The sequence below is a fragment of the Megascapheus bottae genome, chromosome Y (assembly GCF_031878675.1).
Source record: "Megascapheus bottae isolate mThoBot1 chromosome Y, mThoBot2.hap1, whole genome shotgun sequence".
NCBI lineage: Eukaryota > Metazoa > Chordata > Mammalia > Rodentia > Geomyidae > Megascapheus > Megascapheus bottae.
Window position 1 is genome coordinate 6497220 of NC_143548.1, and position 19619 is coordinate 6516838.

A 19619-nucleotide genomic window follows, 5' to 3' on the forward strand; every position below is an offset into this window, starting at 1 on the left:
AACCAGATTTGCTCTGCTCTCTGCTGTAACTATCTGTTAATTTCAAAAAGGTTTGGTTACACATTCCAAAGGACAGGTAATAATACCAGAAGCAGTAAGCACATACAAGCATACATTCAGTCTTTGACAGGATCACTATGTAATACCAAACAATCCAAGGTAAAGTAAACCCACAAGCCAGCAGTTTTCCTTCTTCAGTAAGGCTTTATCAACACACAGCATATGTTCTTGCTTCCTGATCCCAGTCATTACCTCCCAAGAGCTTCTAGGATCCCCACAGACTTTACCGCCACCTCCAGTGGAGGAGCTCCTAGGTCCTCCAATCCCAGCTACACTTGCATAGTAGCTCTGCTAGCCAAGCACATGTATGCCTGGAGTAAGGGATGGCAGAGTTTGTTAAGGGATTTTCCTACATCACAGAAGGTCCATTCCTGGGTTTTGCTCCAATTCTGTATCCTTTAATGGTGGCTCAGGTGAGAGTAACCAACCATGTATGGTTTCTTGGAAAGAAGAGCTGAAGAGCTTGTTGTGGGTCTGGGATGGCTGGGAAGGTCCTGAAGCTCAAGAAAAGGGAATAAAACCTACCAGAACAAGGTCTGGGTGCTCTGTGTCAAGAGAAGGGCCTTGAGATCATATTTAGGTCAGGTATTTCCTCAGGAGACTAAGTTATCCCGGCCTCTGTTCACTCATAAATGCAATAAATACTGAACTACAGAGAGGCAGGTGCAGTACAATTGAGACTTGGATGACTTGAGGTCATTGTAGAGCTTGGCAGGGGCTGATCAACCCCAGAGACATGATCCACACTAGGGACAATTGCATTGGCATAGACAGTATTGAATACTCCAGAGGAAAAGCAAAGAGACCATACCAGTCACACCATGTGCTTCCAGCATGGGAAAAGACCCTGACTCTATGGCTACAATGCGCTAAGGAGAGACTGAGTCAGAATGCTCATACATCCAGAAGGTCCTGCTGACTGTGTTTCAGGAGCAGTGATACTCTCAAGGAGGAAAGGTTCAGGAAATGGTGCAGTTTTGCAGCACATAAACCCAGAGTCCACACATCATAACTGGATTACTCTCAGGGTTGAGGAAGGATCTCCTGATGGTGCATTCTCTGACCAGTGCTGAATTTCCCAGCCACAAGGCAGTGATTCTGAAGTCCAGAGCAGATACAGGATTTGCTGTGTGCCACATGAACATATCTCTGCTGCCTCACTCCCAAGTGTTTTCACTTCTCATCTATCCCTGGCACCTTAGCACTAGCAGGAGATAAGACCCAGAGGACATTCTGTAAGTTTTTTTCCCCAATCCACTTATCACAAGCGACCCAATGGTGGGAAAACAGTATTTCTGACATATGATAGGTCGCATGCCTCAGTGCCCACACTCCACACACTGAGGTGATGCCTCAGGCAGGAGCATCCCTAACTCTCCCTATCATAGGCAATATGGCTACTATAACAACACAGCTAGAAAGGATTTGTGAGGACCGGAGGAAGTGGCTGAAAAAACTTGGCATGATAATGATGATGATGATGTGTGTGTGTGTGTGTGTGTGTGTGTGTTGTGTGTTATGTGTGTGTGTTATGTGTGTGTTTGTGTGTGCATGTACACAATGTAACTGAGCCCAAAGAGAAGCTGAGTGGAGGTCTCTAGTGAAGGAACTGATGACTGATGGCAGCCAACCCCTTAGTGGGGAAAAACAGGATTCTTCTCTGACAGCTACGGGATCAAGGACTCTTGGCATCTGCCTTTTTGTGGCAGGACCAAGCAACAGTGCAAAAATTCTGAGTCAGACATCTGCAGCAGATTCAAATTGCCCTGTCCAGTCACAGTTCTTTCCACTGTGTCTTTCTAGATGACCGTGTGACTACTCCTACCCTCTTGGAGTTGTTTCACGTGACTTGAAAGCTTCACTTGTTCCCTATGCATTAGCCATCTGTACACTGTGCTGTGCAAGTTCTCTTGATACTTCCCTGGGGAAGACATCCTGATGGGAATTTAGGTGATGGACTCGCACTGGTACTCTGTTTACTTCTTGGAGCCTTCCCTTAATACAAGGTTCTGGAAAGCCATGTGCTCTCTACCAATGGACACAAGACTTTCTCTGATTTATTGTTTTTCTTGGTTCTTGTTAAGAAATTTTCGATCTGTGGCAAGGCCTACCTTCTTGCATGTGCATTTCAGACAGCAGAGAAGAAGGAGAGTGACCAGGGAGGATATGCTTCTAGACTATGCTACCCAGCTCTGAGAGTACCACCCCAGGTTGATGTTAGGGTATGGAAAGGCCTGTCTTCCTCCTAGCATGGAGGTTGGTAGGCTTGATGTACCTCCTACTCATGATCCCCTGGAATAGCTAGCATCCAAAACTGCAGCTGTAGGTGGGGATGGGGTGTGTTGGAGCCCGACACTTTAGTGGAGCTTCTTGGTAGCTGAATCATCACAGGGACGTACATTGTTTGTACAATCATGGGCCACACTGAGGTCTACATGTCACTCAGACAGCCAAACTCTGTAGAGACAGGGCTGGAGCACACAGAGGAAGGGAAAATGCCTCACGTCAGTGCTGCTTAGCTCTTATCATACATCAGTTACACATCAGAAGCAAAGAATTTAAATACACATGTGCATGCATGAAGACCGGGGTTTGATTCCTCAGTACCAAATACATAGAAGAGAAACCCAGAAGTAGTGCTGTGGCTCAAGTGGTAGAGCTCTAGCCTAGAAAAGCCTAAATAGAGGTCTCAAGCCTTGAGTTCAAGCCCCAGGACTGCCAAGGAAAAAAAAAAGTAAGAGAAACACACAATTATGCAATAAAGACTAGAAGTTACTGAGACACCTAAGGAAATTTGAGCACACATTTCATTAAATTATACAGTATACTGCTTTTCTAGCCTTATTCAGGTGAACATTTCTTAATGTTTTAGTAATCAATCACTTTATTTCATTTTACTAGAGTACATTTTGATTTCCAGTTCACCTTTCAGTGTATCCATAAGTAGGGAGGCGACTATCTGGAAGAAGATTATCTCAGAACTAAACAATTACTACAACATAGGTTATCAAGTAGATTAAGCTAAATTACAATCATTGTATGTTAGTTTTAAAAAGTGGTAATATCACGATGTGATGAAACACTTCTTGAAGTATTTAGAACTAAGGAGAATTTAAGATAACTATACACGGTCATGCAGGTAGCTAAAAACAAAAGTGTAAATAGTAAAATATGTAAGATTTTGTTGTACTGAAGGTTCAGTGTTACCTTGAAAAAGCATAAAATATACTCACAATGGTGAATGTGTTTTTCCCGGTTTTAAAACTCCTTTGAAAACAGCATCATGATGTAGCCAAGTCTGGGGTAGAACTTTAAATCTTCCTGCCTTAATCTTCAGAGTGCTAAAATTTCAGACATGCAACACTGTACCTGCAAATTAGGATTATTTCTCCTGAATACGCTGTATGGTTACTGAATATAATAATCCTCAGTGTATGACTCATTACTATAAATTGTTTAATAAGACAATTGGATGCTAAATTTACATCTGTGTCATGTTCACCCATCATTTTCTTACACACAAAGCAAAGAACAAAAATGCCACCAAATCCTCTACCTCATCCTCTAACTCAGCTTGTGTTTTAGAGAAATTAGCCAGACAAGGGTGGTTTATGCCTCTAGTCCTAACACCTCAGGAGGCTGATATCTGCTACCTAGGAGGATGAGATATGAAGATCATAGTTTGAAGCCACATTAGTCAGGCAAATGTCTAAGACTCTTATCTCCAATTAATTACCAAAATGCTACAAGTGGAGCTGTAGTTCAAATGGTATAATGCCAGCCCTGAGGAAAAGTGTACAGGGACAGCACGTAGAACATGACTTCAAGCTCCAGGACTTGGAAAAACATAGCAAGAGGGATAAGGGAAGGGAGAGGAAGAGATAGAGGGAGAGAGAGTGATGCAGAGGATGACAGACACAGAGAGAAACGATCCTTACAGATAGAATATCTGCAGAACTGTAGATGAGGAAAAACTGAGAAATGTGGAGAAAAAAATGGGGCACGGCTCAGCATTAGCAGTAAGATCCATTTCATGCCTGGGTATAGTTGGAATTTGTGCATAAATCAGCTATCCAGTGGCTATCTCCTGTAATCCTGGATACTCAGGAAGCTGAGATCTGAGGATTCCAGTTCACAGCCAGCCCAAGCACTGAAGACCATAAGACCGTTATATACGATGAACTACTAGAAATGGGAAGTGGGGCTGTGGCTCAAGGGGTAGGGTGGTATTCTTGAGCTGAAGAGTTCAAGAACAGTACCCAGGCCCAGAGTTCAAGGCCCATGACCCACTGCCTTCCCCCCCAAAAAAATCATCTACCCAAGAAGTGAAGACAAAAGAATTGCAGCTTTTGAGACAGCATGAAAATAACCTTAGGGAGACTTCTAGCTCAAGAAAAACAGGTCCCTGTTCTTATGGCCCTGTTACATAGGAGGCTTCAAGGATCACTACCAAAAAAAAGCAAAAAGGAAGAAAGAAAAGTAAAAGAAAAAAGAAGACCCTACCTGCCTGAGGAAATGGCTATGGATGTGGTTCAGGTTGTATGGATCAACCACAGATAACCCATTTCAAATCTCACTACTCCAAGTTTGCTATGTTTTAAAGAAGATCCTTTGAGACTAAACATCAACAAAGGTATCATTAATAAGGGAAGCCTAACTCTAAAAGCTTTACTTACCTTGTCCAGCCTCTTTAAAGACCAACTCTCTTTTCTGAGATTCATTCTCATTCTTACCTCTGCGCCTGTTTTTACCTCCTTTACCTGATTAGTAAAAGTAAATGAGAGAATTAACGGTCACACTCTATCTACTTTATAAGCGTCGTTAAAACTACTCCGGATGGCTGTATATACAGAGAGGAAAAGGGAAGGGATTTGGAATGGGTACACAATGGCTACTGTGTAATTTATCCTTTTCTGTGATTCGGAGTTCCAGGAGTTCCTTTTATTGCATGCATGTTTTTAGAGTACCTTAAATCAAAACATAATTTGTGATCTGCCAACTGGTTTGGAAACAGCAGAGTAGCAATGGCATGCCTTTGGGATACTGCACTGAACAAGGACGCATAGGTCTGGAGGCCTTATTTGGAAGTGGTGGAACACCACACGTCTTAACAGGTCTAGGGAGCAATGAAGTGGCATTTCTGCAGCCAGCTGTCAAACACCAAGAGGGTACAGAGCTCTGGGCTCAAGAGCATGAACATGGAAGACTTGTTCCGGGTTGTGAAGTATGGCTCTGTCTGGTGTGGGTCCAGGTGTCTCCTCTACCATGGTTTGGTAGGGTCCCTGCACAAGCAACACTAAACCCTTTATTACAGAAGACAATAGCCAGCATCCACCCCTTCACCTTGAGACAGTCCTTTTCTGGGGCAGCTGATTTTAGACCTGGACAACTGCACACAATCCTTATCTGCCATTTGGACAGTATCTGTAAATCCTAGTCTGCCACAATGAAACTCCTAGTCTTCAGGTCCATCCCAGGTTGCCACCTCTTCTCCTCCCCCTAAACCCCACAGGATATAGAAGTCACTCAGACAATGGCCGGCACTTCTTTCATGTGGCATATGTGAGAAGGGGTCTGCTGGTCCCTTATTCTCCACCCCGCGTAGCCCCACCCCCTAAAACTTCTTCCTTCATTCCCTGTACCTGGATGTCTGCATGATTCCTAGCAAAGTCCTCACATTGTTTAACATTTGGTGCCCAATATGGGCACCAACATGTCCTCTCGGGAATTTGCTCTTCCCTCCGTGGAATCACAGCTGTCCAGGGAACCTAGCTCCCGAACCCTTGGACTTCTTTCTGCCAGCCCAACAACTGCCTGCCGCCAAGCGCTTATCAACATCCACTTCACTGGTCTCCATCATCACTGGGTAAGTGGACTGGGAATCCCCAGGGTGATGTATCCCCATTTGCAGTGCTGTCTTTCCTATTCATGCTCATAGACCTGGTACCAGGCCACTGCTGAGCCTTAAGGCCTCAGACCTAAGAACCAGGTTTGGGGTCTGAGACACAGGGGTCAGCTGATGATCTCACTGCTCTTTCTCACCATTCCTCCCTAAGGCCAAGTATATTCGGTGATAGCCGATCTAGTAGACCTTAGCCTAAAATCCCACCTGATTCACCCCGGGTGCATTGCTGGCATGCTGGTGCATTGGTGGTGCATATGCTCTCTCCACTTAAGGAAGCATGGCCAAGCTATGATCTACAAAAAACCTCTAAATGGCTGAATGACAGCACCTTTGATCCCATAATTCTCTGGTATTTACTTATATGATGAGTGATTGAGATAGTGGGATCAGGTACAGTAGCTTTCTACTCCTACCGGGCCTATCCGGAACTCTTATCTCTCGAAATCTCTCTCTCCAACTGACCAGCAGATCAAGCAACAGCACTCAAAACCTCTGCCTTAAACCTATGATCTCCTCCCCCAGGCCTCAGCCACAGCAGCTGCCTGCAAAGCCTGTTCCTCTCCACTAACCGTTCAGCCCCTCTCCCGACACACTTCTCAGAAGAGGCAGGGTGGTTGCAAACTCTTCCTCCTCCCTTCTCTTCCCCTATTGCTCCAGTCACTCCCAGCTCAGGGATTGCCTCCACCCTCAACCTCACCTGGGCTTCCCAGCCAGGGCCACTACGGTGGCTCTTCCCCCCCACTACAAAGCTCGCCTTGCCTCTCTACAAGTACCCTGCCTTACTCCCCCTCCACTCCCAACATCACCTCCCTCCAGCTCCTCCTGCTCCTCAGGTCACTCCATGTGAAACACTTAAGACAATTCAGGATTCCCGCTCCCACTGTGCCCATATATTTGGGCAAAACACTGCCCCTCTGCCTCACATTCCAGCCAACCTCTCACACTCCCGCTCCCCCACTAAATTCCTTCTTATTGGATAGCTTTGTCCAGCTGTTCAAACATTCACTTTTAGTACCACATCTTCCACTTTCCTAACTCCTTCTCTCCCAGTTCTTTCTACAGGCTTTGGGATTAACACAGAAAAGGAGATAAAGCATACCTGCCAGTGGATTTTCTGCAACCCCAATACTCTTCTACCAGACCTATTTCTCTTTTTACTCCATGCAGTTGTTAGCTTTCTAATAGTGATGGTCTCAGCAGGTGTGCTGCTGGGGGACAGAAAGCCCAACAGGGAAGGTTATGTCCCCCTGTGAATTTCCACGGCCCTGTAACCTTTCTGTCACTCTGACATCCAGCTTGCCGATGCCATCCAAAATCTTTTTGGAGTCACTCAAAATTCCTCCAGAAGCAAGTCCCTGTCTCTCCGTCCTGTTTTATGGTTTCCTAAAAGCTAAAAACACCCTTCTCCAATTAAAAGTAGTTGATATACAAAGATGCCTTGTTAACACCAACAAGCACTGATGTAAAATCCACATGTCACTCTTTATGTCCATCTAACATATACCTGACTTGCCAGCAAAATACCGACCGACCGACTGACCGACCTGCAAAGACCAGTGTACTCAAAATATGCAACCCGGAAAATCCTAGATTTTGTAGAAATTTGCAGGCAACCCAACAAGAAGTCTGGCAATCCATCCCCTGCATACTGGAAGATGCTACTTCAGCCTCACCCAGATCCAGGCCATATCTTCTGCCTGGACCACTGTGACTTCCTCCACTGTGGTAAAAATGAATCCCTGTCTGCCCCCATCACACACAACGAAAGCCTGCTGATAAAAGACACAAATCAACTCAGATCCACTAAGGCCAGGACCTTTACATCATCTGGACACTTACCCTCTTAACCTCTATTCATTTATATTCTCTTTCACCTGTTGATATGTTAATACACACAAGTTAGATCAAGACAGGTATATGAACAGATACACTTTGGTAAATATCAAAGTCTGCCAAATATGCCAAGTAGCAAACCGTGCCAAGTTTGGACTTGTGGCACAGTGCTGGTATTCATAACTCTAGCAGTAAAAACGGTCATTCTAAGTCAAATCTTGTCTAAGAGTTAACTCAAGACTAAAAAACAAAAATCCTAAAACCCTAAATCAGGTGAGCTAGGTGAGCTCTATTCCTACTGAGCTCTATTCCTCCTTGTTGCTCCAGTTCAAAGCCAGCCTGGGCAGAGGAAAATCTGTCCAAACTCCATTTCCCAACTATCCAGCAAAGAGCCAGGGTGGAAGCAGTTCTCAAGATCTCCCACCAGCCAAAGACTGAAAGTGGCACTGTGAGTCAGAGTGGTAGAGTGCTAGCCAGGAGCAGAAGTGCTTGTGAGTACTGCTCAGGCCTTGAGTTCTAACCCCTATAAGTGCCAACTGGGACGAGTTTTCCCAGTAGCCAAGTCCTGAACTCCCCAGACCAGCCCTGGTGATGAGGAACCGTGGAGTAGAGTAAGGAAGTAATGTCACATTCTAAATGGAGTCACTTTACACCTGCCCTCTCAAACTAATCAGAGCTGAGAGACCAGAAATAGTTGCTAACTAATCTCGTCCAGCCCTATCCTCTGACTGGTTGCTCCGAGCCAGGCCACTATAATCCCCCTATCCACCGGGTCTAAAACTCCACTGGGACTGGGTAACATTATGTCCCCTTGCCCTCCTACACCTCCAAGCACTTTCAAAAAAACCTCTCAACTTATCCCCTCACCCCACCTCCCACCTGTCCTCAGCCATCTCCTGGCAGCTCTCTGGGAATATGTGAGTTCTAGAATCCCTTCCCAGAAAAGACTGCCATGGCTCCTTTTGAGACAGGGGACTTAGTATATTTAACCTCAACTCACCCTACCTCCTCCACCTCTTCAGGAGGACTACAGCTTAAGTGAAGAAAACCTCATGAGATCTTTCTAACCACTCCACAGCAGTCAAATTAAAGGATGCAACAGCCTGGTTCACATTATCCAAATTTGGGCCTACAAAGCAGGCAATTCCCACAGGACCTGTCAACAGTTCTCCTGAAAGGGACTGCAGACACATCTCCTCAAGGGGATCATAGCATATCTGCTCTCGCTCCTACCCCAGAGGACAACCATCCACCAACCAATAAACAAAACTCCTCTACACCAATAAACAAAACTGACGGGCGCTTAGCAAATATTACCGAAAAAAACAAGGGAGCACACCCACATAAACAAAATCATAGATGAGAATGAAAATTACCAAGATCCAGAGCACCATAAGGGGATGCTTTCCAAACCTTTATGCCAACAAATTTAGGAATCTAGAAGAGATGGATGAATTTCTAGCCAATATTAACATACTGAAATTGAACCAAGAAGACCTAAACCTACTAAACAGACCTATTTCAAGAATTGAAATAGAAATCATAAGAAGAGACCTCCCGTCCAAGAAAAGCACAGGAGGACTTGATGGACCTGAATTCTCTAAGGCCTTCAAAGCAGAGTTCACACCAAAACTCTTCCAACTCTTCAATGAAATTGAAAGTGAAGGCTCTTTGCCAAACTCATTCTACAAAGCCAGTGTTAGACTCCCACTGCCCAAAACCAGACAGGGACTCATCAAAGAAAGAGAACTGTAGACCCATTTCTTTGACGACATTGATGTAAAACTTTTCAACAAAATACTGGCCAATTGGCTTCAGCAACTCATCAAAAAAATTATACACTATGATCAAACAAGATTGATGACAGCATGCAAAGCTGGTTCAATATATGCAAGTCAATTACTATAATCCATCCCATCAGCAGAAGCAAGGACAAGAATCACATGATTATGTCAATAGATGCAGAAAAAACATTTGACCAGCTCCAACAGAGCTTCAGGCTCTGTAGAAACTAGGGATCCATGGAACATTTCTCAGTATAATAAAGGCTGTGTATGACAAATCCACAGCTAGCCTTATGCTTAATGGCCAAAAGCTAAAGTCATTTCCTATAAATTCAGGAATGTGACAGAAATGCCTACGCTCTCCACTCCTCTTTAATGTAGTGAGTAATAAGGCTAGAAGCAAACATAAAGGGGATCCAAACAGGGAAACTTTCTCTCTTTGCAAATGACATGACTGTATATTTAAAGAACCTTACAGAGCCCCCACTCCCAAGTAGCTTGAGCTGATTCAAAACTTTGGCAAAGTAGCAGGGTAAAAATTTAACCCTCAAAACTCAACTGCTTTCCAGTATGCCAACAATGAGAAGAGTGAGGAGGAAATGAGGAAAGCAACTCCCTTTGCAGTAGCCTCAAAGAAAATAAAATACTTATGAATTAACTAAGGAGTATAAATGACCTTTATGATGAAAACTTTTAAAACCTGAAAAAGGAAGTCAAGGCATATGGAATAATAAAAGAACCTGTATAACAAAAACAATCCTTAGCCGAAAGAACAGTGCTGGAGAAATATCAATACCAAAGTTCAGTCAGAGCTATAGCAACCAAAACAGCTTGGCATGAGAACAGGCCTGAGGAACAATGGAGTAGAACTGAAGACCCAGAAATCCACCCACAGCCCTATGGCCACCTAATCTTTGACAACAGAGCAAAAAGAACAGGATGGAAGAAAGACAGCCACTTCAACAAATGGTGCTGGCAGAATTGGTTACGCACAGGTAGAAAACTAACGTTGGATCCTTCTATGTCAACCAGTACCAGAATTAATTCCAAATGGATCAAAGACTCTTGAAGCAAAAGCAGATACTATAAAAAACAAACAAACAAAAATTCAGGAATCCCGGTTGGCTGTGGGCTGGCCTCGGCAAGTGGTGACGGAACAGAGACCTGAAAACCTGGAATGACGGTAGAGGACACCACTGCAGTGAGGTCTTAAGAGAATGACAGAGCGGGAGAAAGTATAGTCGGGAGTAAAAATAATGGGACTAGATAATATCTGCAGGCTTTATGTGCCGGCCCTTGAGGGACACTCCAATTCTGTGGATTGAGGAAAGGGCAGGGACAGCTTGAAAGCGTCCTACAGTTTACTGAGGAAGTGTGTAAATCGAAATGAGCTGTTTGGTGAGAATATTCATCTGAGTTCTTGTTTTTGTGTTAAGTGTATCTGATTGAGTCCAATTTTCTTGTTATGAGTCAATGTCTGGTTTTGTTTGAGAGCCTTTGTAGGTAGGTTAGGATGGCCTCTGCCTGCCGGCTATCAGGGAATGGAGATCTCCATAGCGGAGGTGCCCCCTGAGTTCAGGGCCCCATGGTTTTTCCATTACTCTGATAGTTTAAGGCCAGGCATGCCACCAGAAGCTTAGCAATTACTTAAAGTCTTTGCTTCTCTGTCTTGTTCTTGTTGCATGTTTTTCCTTGGGTGTCCTTGTGGTGTGTGTTTGTGTGTGTGTGTGTGTGTGTGTGTGTGTGTGTGTGTGTGTGTGTGCTTGTGCGCACATCTTTGTTATCTATTCAAATATATCTGGGAAGTAAAAGTTTTGGTCACACCTGGGGTAGGTATCAAGCCTGGTGTGGCCCCCTCCCACTCCAGTGCAGTTCAGGCGAGCTGAGGTCAGACAAAGCAGCTGCAGGCTTAGTCTAGTTTTCCTTTGCCTAACAACTGCTGAAGTGAGTCTGGAGACAACTGGTGGCAGGACACAGACTTCAGTCTTAGTTCCCCTATGTTTAAGACTCCCACTCAGCTTTCATCTGCAAAAAAAAAGTGTGACATCAGGAACAAGCTCTGGAAAAATAAATTTCAGCTAAGTTGCCTTGTTAGAAAGTTTTGTTTTAAAACTTGGTTGCCACCTGCAAGAGTAACATTGGAAAAAAAACTTCTCTTGACACTAAAATGTATGGCTGATATTAATGTTGTGTGCTTTAAGATCTTTTAGTATGAATGGGTGTGAGTGGGTGTGAGTGAACATGTTAAATTCTCAGTATGCTGTATAAAGTAATGGGTGAATTTATACTTGAAACACAAAGGCAATTGGGTAAATCTAAGTTTAAACTTCAAGAAAAGTATTAGGTTCAAATGTTTCTAATGTCTCAAAGGATTATTGCATTACTTTAAAGAGGAACTGGTTAAGAGTATTTTTCTAAAGATCCTGAAATCTGCATGTTAAAAACCTGGTATTGTAATGCATTGAGCCCTTTACAATGTAAACATTGTATCCTGTTTAGCACAGAGGAGCTAAGTTTGGAATTTGGAATTTATTACCTTGAGTTAAAGTTCGGAGACAAGTGGCAGAAATTTAAATGTGAATTTGGGTATCAATCAATATCAGAAACTTTGCCTGTCTGTCTTTTAAAGTTGTTTAGGTAATCAAATCCAAAAGAAAGGACCTGAAAACTTAGGATAGTCCTGTGAGCCTATCTTGGGGGTTAGAGGTGAAGTGGCAAAAGTGCAGCTCTGGATTCCCCATGGTGGGACAGGTCCTAGGGAGAGTCCATGCATGGTGAAAAAGTAAGCTGGCAGAAAGGCTGTTCATCTATACCTCGTCAGATGGGAACAGTGGTCCATCTTCATCCTGTCTCTTTTTCCTTGCAGACTGACACTGGAAATCTGATGGTAAAATGTGGGTAATGTGATTAGCATTTCTTGAACTGCCCCTTAAAGTATATTAAATTGGGAAAAGGGTTTTAAAAGAAATGTATAAAGATTTATCTTCTCATGATTGGGTTTCATTCTACTTTACAATTAAATGTATTTTAGAAAAAGAAGGAAACGCAAGTCTGGACTTTTGGTGCACTGATGTCTGTAATTCTTGCATTAGGCAAAAACTGTTATTTGAGTTTAAACTGTTATTGGAATTCTAAGCAGTAACTAACCAATACAAATAAATAATAAATAAATAAATAAATAAATATAAAAAATAAAAGAGACAGAAAGAAGGGAAAGTAGGACTACCAAAATGATTGCTCCATTGCTATTTCAGTTTGGTCTTTTAAGTTTATAACAATTTCCAGCAGACCCATGGAGGAGGACAGCAGATCCTGATGGCCCAAGTTCCAAGTAAGATCATGCTTAGAACTATTTCTGTGGTGACCACCTTGTGGCTTTAATTGGAGTAATGTGGCCTTATGAAGGACTCATTGATCTAAAAACTGCAGTTCTGAGTCAGCCTGGACACAGCAAAGTCCCTGTGAAACTGTGGCATCTAATCTAGCAGCAGAGTGCGAGTGAGGCAGAGTTGCATTGGAGCTTATAGTGGCAGAGTGCTAGCCTTGACCTGGAGAGCTGAAGGACAGCACCCAGGCCCTGAGTTCAAGTCCAGCAACCAACGAAGTGAAAGCCTATTCCTGTGTAACACATTCCTGGGAAAAAAGCAATGAAGCATCCACATGCAGAAAGCCTCTGCTTGGATGGCAGAGATGGTGTCAGATCCTGGAGCCAGTTGTGCTTCGCCACTTAAAATTACTCAGAGCTGGGAGGTTTTTTTCCTGCGCCATCAAGCAAACTGATCAGAAAAACTGCAGAGCCAAATTGAAAGAGAAAAAGATGTTTTGAAGGGTTTGGATCCCGAATTTAGTGGAGACACAAGTTTCCTTATCCTTCCCCAACCTCCCCGAAAAAAAACCTGAAGAATACCATTTTTTTTCTTTTTTTCTTTTTTTTTCATTTTCTACCCTTTTTCATTTGTATTTTATGTTTTTTTTAATGTTATGATTGTTTTCTTCCCCCTCCCCCTTTCCTTCTGTCATTGTGATCGTTCCTAGAAACATGGTGACAGCACTGGGTACAGACTGAATACAAAGGCATTTATATTGATAGTCACCTCCTTTTTAATCTGTTGGTTCCCAACCTTAGTATTTCTTGTCTAAGAACTCACAATTGTGTTGGATCTCCCCCCACCATTTTTCTTGTTTTTCTTTTTCTTTTTTTATTTTTACTCTTGAAAATTTTTATGATTGAATTCTCCTATATATACCTTCCTCTTTCCTCTATATATCCTCCTTATAACTTTTCTTATTTTCAGGTTTTATCTTATTTTTTCTAAATTTTGCACTCAACTATTTTACCTTTCCCCCTAAATCTTGTCTAGTATTAATCTTCCTCCCATTTTCAAATGGGCAGAACAAGAAACTCAAGAAAAATGGCAAACCAAAGAATAGCATCTCCCACCCAATATAAACAGGCAATGGCAAAACTAGAGGAGAGTCCTGTAAATGCTATACAAATGCAATTGATAAACATGATTAATGAAAAGTGTGAAAACATACAGAAAGAGATACAGAAGGAAGCCATACTTAAACAAGATGAAACCATAAACAAGGTGATATGTGAATGAGAGGAAGCCATAAAGAGGCCATAATGAAGGATTTACAAAGAAAAATGGATGAATTCATAGAACCCACAAACAGAAAGGTGACCAAACTCCAACAAATATCCAAAGAGAACAAAGCTGCTGAGCTAACCACTCAAATGGAAATCAAGGAGTTAAAGAAGTCCGTACATGATCGAAAACAAGAAGTCCGTACATGATCGAAAACAGCATATTGTTCCATCACCGATGGGTCACTGAAGAAATCAGAACAGAAATTCAACAATTTATATTCAACAGTCATACAATAGAACAAAACCTAGATACTTCAGGCCATATAGAATGACACTAAATGAAAGGACCTCTAGAATATAGAAAGAAAACCCATATAATGCGTGATTGTTGTTTTTAATGTATATGTTATTTCTCATCTCTTTTGCTCTCTTGCTTATTTCATATTGTTACAATATTTCACCTTATTATCTGATATATTTTATGTGCTTAATTGGTTATTTGAAATAAGAGAGGGGAGCGAGGAAATCAAGATGAGTGGGGGGAGGGAGGAGGGAAATGGGGACCATAACATGAGAGAGGGTATTAATATTTGTGAAGTAATGTGTCTTCTATCTGGTTAATATAATGTAACCATTCTATTAATTACAATTCAATTATATGATGCCGGGGCCAACCGGCAGCAAACCAGGGTTCGCAGATTGGGGTTCCTGAAATAGGGGACAAGGACTAGGAAGAAAAAGAAGAGAGACAGACACACCGGGTCCGGGATGTCCGCAGTCCAGGCAAAGACTGCCTAGACTGCCGCGTTTATTTTCCCCTCCCCCTTCTTCCCTCCTCCTCTCCCAGGGAACCTCCAGGTGTTACATTCATATGGTAATTCTCAGGTCATTTACATAGAATAGGGCCAGAAAGCAATAAGACAATATAGCCATCGTCTGATGCAAGTCAAGGTACAGTTTGATTCCACTCTGGCTCCCAACATGTCCCCCGTTTTTTATTTTAAAAGAAACACAAGTGCAATTTTTACTCTTTTCTATACCCCTAATTTATCCTGTCACATTTTCCAAAAATGACTTTGGTCCCTTGGTCCAACGGGGATTTGATGGGCGGAGATTCAACTTCCGTGACTTCTTCAAGCTGACTCAGGGGCGCCGTCTCCACGCTTGACCAGGGACCTTAAGAAGCCTAGCCTGTTTTATCAAGGGGTTGCAAGGATTAGACACCAGGAACAACAATCTACTCCAAACTAGAAATCATACTTGACATTCAACAACTGCACAAACCATCCTTGGCCACAACAGCACAGCCTACCTAGCACCCATTTGCAAAGGCTTTTTCTTGATTGTCTGGGGAACTAAATTTCTGCAACCTTAACAAATGCTTCAGTTGTCAGATCTAAACAGATTAATAGAGACACAAGCTTCAGATCCACAAACTTTTCCTGAATTTGTGGCTGGTGTCAAAAATAAAAAAATTCGCTCAATTAGGACTTTAAACTACCCACTATCACAGAAGATTGACAAGTTCCTGCCCAGTTATGAAAGGCACGGGCATTAGTAAGGCATGCTTACAAACTATTCTATGACCTCCCGGCTCTGATTAATTTGAATGGCCAAGCACAAGTGACTCTAAGATCTGACACCAACTCTGCCATCCAAGCAGAGGCTTTCCTGTCCCGGTAGTGTCTCTCCACACAGGGATAAACATCCCATTGGCATTTCACTTTGTTGGTTGCTGGATTTGAACTCAGGGTCTGGGCGCTGTCTCTCAGCTCTCCAGCTCAAGGCTAGCGCCCTGCCACTGTGAGTCCCGAGCTTGGTGCTTGAGTGCTTCCCCCCAGCTTTTCAGCTCAGAGCTAGCACTCTGCCACTTCGAGCTCCAAAGCAACTCTGTCCCAGCATCCTGCTGGCAGATTAGACACCACAGTCTCACAGGGACTTTGCTTTGCCCGGGCAGGCTCAAAACTGTGGCTTTCAGATCAATGAGTCTACAAAAGGCCACTTTACTCCAATTAGAAGCAACAAGGTGGTCAATACAGAAATAGTCTCTAAGCATGATCTTACCTGGAACTTGGTGAGGGCCAAACTTACATCTGAATGAGGATCTGCTGTCCTTCTCCATGGGCCTTCTGGAGATTGCTATAAAGTAACTTACAAGAGTAAGCTGAAATAGCAATTAAGCAATTACTTTGGTAGTCCTAATTTTCCTTTTTTCTCTTTCTTTAAACATTTAAGACAATTTCACTTTCAAATATTGTTTAGAAACCCATTTCCAATGTTCTTAAAACTTTTGCTGATACTGGCTTAAACAATCAACACCTTAGCCTTTATTTGCAATTGAAAAACCTTTAAGGGCACAAAGAACTCCTTCTGCCTTCAGGCCCCCTAGGGCTCAAGTCACTCCTCTTGCCTTTTAGAAAAGGGCTTTTTTTTTTTTTTTTTGCAGTTTAGATTACTGTCTTAAACTCCAACAACAATTTAAACTCAAATAACAGTTTTTCCCTAATGCAAGAACTATAGACATCAGTGCACCAAAAGTCTAGGTCTGGACTTAGTTTCCTCTCTTTTTTTTTTTTTTTTTTAAATACACCCAATAGCATGGAGATAAACCTTTAAACATTCCTTTAAAATACTAATCACATTATCCACATTTTACCATCAGATTTGCAAGAAAAGACAGACAGGCAAAATTTCTGACGTTAATGAACAATTTCACATTTAAATCTCTAATACATGTTTCCAAACTTTAACTTAAAGTAGTAAATCCCAAATTCCCTAACATCTCTGTGCTAAACAGGATACGATGTTTACAATGTAAACAGTTGTATGCCTTGCAATAAAATGCAGATTTCAGGATCTAGAAAAATATTTACCAGTTTTTCTTTAAGACAATGCAATAATCCTTTGAGACATAGGAAACATTCAAACCTACTAATTTTCTTGAAGTTTAGACTTAGATTTACCCAATTGCTTTTGTGTTTCAAATGAGCTCAACCATTGTTTTATACAGCATGCTGACAATTTAACCTTGAACATGTTCACTCACACCCATTCGTACACACATTCATACTCAAAGATCTTAAAGCGCGCAAAATTAATATCGGCCGTTCATTTTCCGGAAATTTTAGTACCATGAGGGTTTTTTTGTTGTTGTTGTTTTTTGTTGTTTTTGTTGTTGTTGTTTTTGCAAAGCTTATTCTTGGAGGTGACAACCAGGTTTTTTGTTGTTGTTGTTGTTTTTGTTTTTAAACAAAGCTTTCTAACAAGGCAACTTAGCTGAAATTTATTCTTCCAGAGTTTGTTTCTGATATCAGACATATTACTTTTTGCAGATGAAAGTTGGGTGGGAGTCTTAAACCTAGGAGAACTAAGACAAGTCTGTGTCCTGTCACCAAGTGTCTCTAGACTGTCACTTCAGCAGGTTGTAGGAAAAAGGAAACTGAACGAAGCCTGCAGCTGCTTTGTCTGGCCTCTGCTCACCTCAGCTGCAGCGGATTGGGAGGGGCCATACCAGGCCCAGAAATGTTCAAATAAATAACAAGGATGTGTGCTTGAGTACGCACAGAAAAACCATAAGGATCCATACTTAGAAATGGTACCAATTTTAAAGACAAAACTGGACAAGGAAAAATATGTAACACGAACAAGACAAACGGAGACTTTTAAATAATCAGACATTGACATATAACAAGAAAATTGGACTCAATCAGATACACTTAACACAAAAAACATGAGCTCAAATGAATGTTTTCACCAAACAGTTATTTTTAGATTTAGACATGTCTTGCTGGTGGGACTCTCAGGTATGCCTTGTTATTGACAAGAAACTCAGAAGGGGAGGGGGGGTCAAGGCGTCCCTTGACCACCCAGGCCTCTGTTTTAGGCCCACAGTGCACCTTTTCAAACAAACAAACAAAAATAAAATAAAATAAAATAAAATAAAACGCTGACATACAAGGGGGTCGGCCGACTTCTACTTACCTCTGGAGGCCTTTGCTTTTCACCTGGGCATCTTTTACAAAAAAGGTTATTAAGAAGAGGGCTGGTAAAGACAAAATAATGTCACATATTAAATTGTGTAGAGTCAATAAATATGTTAAAAGGTCCCTACATAATAGTAAAAGGAGGAGAAACACAGCTCATATGAATGTGTGGAACAAGTGGATCAGTAGCAGTCCCGATTGACATGCACAAATAACTCAGGTCTTTCCCACGTCGCAGGATGCACCACTGGAGGGTTGGGGGTGTAGGCCCAGTGAGTCACTGCTTGGATGGCCACTGTCACTCTCCACGATCCAAACGCAGCGTTCAGGCAGCCAGCGGGCGTCATTTTCTCCTTGTGAAAAAACACATACATGCCCTCGACCCCAGGTTAGAACAGGATCGGGCCCATGCCAAGCACCAGTTAGGGGATCCTTCCATTTTACTAAGGCAAAAGGACGCTGCGCTCTTTTTTCCCAGAATCGCTGAGCAGCAGATAAATTATTTGAATCCAAATTCAAAAAATTTAAAACAAATAAAGCATGATTAAGTATATTCACAGGGGTAGCGGGATATGACTCTCCTTTCTGTATTTTAGCAATTTGATGTTTTAATAATCCATTAGCTCTCTCCACGATGCCTTGACCTTGAGGATTGTAAGGAATGCCTGTAATATGAGTGATATTATAGGAATGGCAGAAGGATTGAAATGCTCGGCTTGCATAGCCAGGGCCATTATCTGTTTTTATTTGCAAGGGAATCCCCATCTCAGCAAAGCATCGAATGCAGTGAGAGATACAATGTTTAGTGGCTTCCCCAGCAAGGGGGGTGGCCAAGATAAAATTAGAATAAGTATCTACAGTAACATGAACATATTTTAATCGGCCAAATGATGGAACATGCGTGACATCCATCTGCCAAATGTGATTAGAAAGCAGTCCTCGTGGATTTATGCCTAAATGGGGGGCTGGTGAAAAAGGGACACAGTTGGAGCAAGTCCTAACTATTTGCCGCGCGGCTTCTCTAGATAATTTAAACTGTCGGCGCAAGGCTCGACTGTTTTGATGATGGATGGCATGTGACTGCTTAGCAAGTTCAACCTGAGTTAAGTAAACTCTGGTGGCGGAGTCAGTAACTGCATTGCCCTCACTTAAAGGGCCAGGAAGATTAGTGTGAGCTTGAACAAAGCCAAAAAAACAGGGGTGGTTGCGAGAACAAAGCAAAGTTTGTATTTGGCGAAATTGGGTCTGAATATTGGAGTTAGTAGTTCCAATAAAGGGAACAGTTTCTATGACTTGAAGAGCACGAATTACATATTGACTGTCTGAGTATAAGTTAAAGGGCTCGTCTTGTAACAGGACGAGTGCTTGTAAAACAGCCTCTAATTCCACCTCTTGGGCGGAGGAAAAACCTGTAACCCAAGATTGAGTTTTCCCATTAATGGTCAGAGCAGCCGTTCCAT

At 42.4% G+C, this 19619-nt stretch overlaps 1 pseudogene; it reads right to left on the minus strand.

Moving 5' to 3' along the window:
* Positions 1-7158: 7158 nt before the first annotated feature.
* The window catches only part of LOC150040252 (eukaryotic translation initiation factor 1A-like), a 247818-nt pseudogene continuing 235357 nt past the window's right edge, over positions 7159-19619 (minus strand).